The 2,711-nt window shown below is 37.1% G+C and overlaps 1 pseudogene; it reads right to left on the reverse strand.

The window, feature by feature from the left end:
• Nucleotides 1–311: 311 nt before the first annotated feature.
• On the reverse strand, nucleotides 312–380 carry LOC147822335 (U4 spliceosomal RNA; annotated as a pseudogene).
• Nucleotides 381–2,711: the final 2,331 nt, after the last annotated feature.

A 2,711-nucleotide genomic window follows, 5' to 3' on the forward strand; every position in this document is an offset into this window, starting at 1 on the left:
TCAGCAATGAAAAACTTTTACAGTGATTGAAGATCCACATGTTCTTGAGATACACATCCCAAGGCAGTTTCCTCTTGTCTCATTATTGTTGGTTTTGTTGTACAATGATATATCCCATGGTTGCTTGGAACTGGTTCTTGACAGATGCTCATTGAGCACTGTGCTTCCTTTAATGTAGGAAGAGGGCTAGGCTAGTTATCTGTAGAATCTGGAAGTATACATCCTCCTACCTACTGTTCTGTATTTTCTTTTTCCTTTTGGTCATGTGCAAGTCTTCACGTGAATGTTTTCCTTTTGTCTCTAGCTGCCTCGAGTTCTATTAGCAATAATCATGCCTCAGATAAACCTCATTGCCTATGATACTGCCACTGCACAAAGCTTCAAATTCTATAAGTATATCTCCTTCCTCTTCAGTGCCCTAGTACAAAATTGCCTTTTCCTTTCCTAGGACCTTTCAGTAACATTTGCCAGTGAAGTTTAGCTATCAGAAAGAAACCTTAGTAATTACAATCCACCTAAGTCAAAATGTTTAGTAACTATTTCAAACATCACTTTCTCTGGAATGTTTACCCCAACTCAATGATATTTTGAATTAATGTGGAAAAAACACTGTAGGTGGAAAGTTTCCCTGTGGTCCCTTGAATTATATTATCTGATTATTTCTTCCATAGATAGCCTTTGTTTTGTAACTAAGTTCTGGTTGCCTTGCTAGTTCTCCCTGGTCTGAGAAACCTTTGCTGTTTCATCAGGAACAAGATTGGGAGACATCTTGGTTTTGGACTTCCAAAGGTCCAGAATTGCGAAAAATAAATGTGTGTGTGTTTTTAAGCCATCCAGCCTATAGTATCTAGACAATATCAGGAGAAATCATGAGATTGCATTACCACAGTAGTTCTCCTGTTTATGGATCTTTTTTTGTGTGTGTGTGTTTGTTATTTGATTTTTGAGAGGGAGTCTTACTATGTAGTCCAGGCTGGCCTTGAACTAGCTATGTAGCCAAAGCTGGCTTTGAACTCAGAATCCTTCTGCCTCAGTATCTTGAGTGCTGGGATTATAGGCATGTACCATCAGATTGTACTCTGGATCTAGGTGACTCTTGAATGACTCTCACTCACTTTACTGGGTGAGCCATAATGATTTGGTGCAATTCTAGACCTGCTTATTTTATTTTTCCCTTCCCTGGGATCATCTTGTGACTAATTAGTTGAATATTGACCTGACTTGCTGCTTCCTTGGGTTAAGTGCTGAATTGAGACACAAGTCTGGACACACACACACTCAGAGTGAGGGGTGCAGGGTGGGGAGAGCTCTGTTATTGGTACCATTTTATTGAATCCAGCAGAATGAAGAATTATATCCTGAGATGTTTGGGCAAGATTAAAACACCTGGGCCAATAGCAAAGATACATTGAGAAGTCAGAAAGTTGCTCTGAGCATCTGTCTTGCCCTAAGTTATGCCTAATATCAGATAGTACTTCTTGTTACCTATTTTAGTTTTAGTTAAATTTTTTATTTTATTATATACCCCAATTACTATACTATAGATAATTGTCATTATTTTGCTTGCATGCTGTCTTCATCTAACTTCTCACACTTAAAAATCTGGAAGGAAATGTGATATTAATAGTCTATTATTTTTTAAAAGTCACTGTCTCCCAGTATTTGGACTCATGTTGCTTCCCCGGCAGTCAAATAGATCATTTGTATTTTGTATTGCTTAGATGAAGGTAGAAAGAATTTTTTATAAAGAAGGTACTGCCTACAAAAAGAAGGATGGCACCACTAAAAATTATCAGACTAAGTAACTGCATCAGATGGCTCATAAATATTTATGATTGAATGAGATGCAAAATTGGTAGATGTAATGATTTCTATACTCCTTTTAATTATAGAACACTTCATTTAGGTTTTTACAGGATGCTCGAGCAAATTAGTCTTGGGCCTCAGTTTCTTCCTTTTAAAATGACGATTTTCCATTTTGGAATGATGGTTCATATCTGAAACCCTAGCACTTTGGGAAGTTGAGGCAGGAAGGTCACAAGTTCACTTCCAGCCTGGGCAACTAAGCAACTGTCTCAAGATGAAGAAAACTTGAAAGGACTGTAGCTTCATGTGAAGGCCCTGAATTCAATCCTAGAAAGTAACACACACATATGCATACACACACACACTTAAGTAACACACACACACGCATGAGTAATGCTGCTGTAAGTATAACTTATTGTACTCTCTATTTAGAATAAACACCCAGGAATTGTTTGGGCAATATTTAACATTTTGATTTAGAGCCATGTTGTCTCCAGGTATCAGCATTTTACATATTCCCAACTCTGCCTTAGAGTACCTGCTTCCACACACCTTTGAGCAGTTACTGGTAATGTTTTCACTTTTTTCAATCTGAGTATGAGTATGAAAATATACTACCATTGCTAGTTATTGCATGTACTTGACATGCACATATTTAATGGTATAAGATGATATGTGATAATCATTACTTTAACTTCAGCTGTTAATGAGGCTAATCTTAGCCAGTCATGGTTAGGATTAAATTGTTTTTGTTTCTTTATAGATTACTTTCAAAAGCACGTGTCCTACAAATTTCATCCATTCCAGGGATTAAAAAGTACATTTGCTTCCTTCTGTATATGCCATAAACATTTAAGGTCTTTTGCAAAGTGTATATTCACATTGCCTGGTGGTGTCGTATACCA

The sequence above is a fragment of the Heterocephalus glaber genome, unplaced genomic scaffold (assembly GCF_053883595.1).
Source record: "Heterocephalus glaber isolate CG9 unplaced genomic scaffold, H.glaber_assembly_v1.0 deba00001662, whole genome shotgun sequence".
NCBI classification, from domain to species: domain Eukaryota; kingdom Metazoa; phylum Chordata; class Mammalia; order Rodentia; family Bathyergidae; genus Heterocephalus; species Heterocephalus glaber.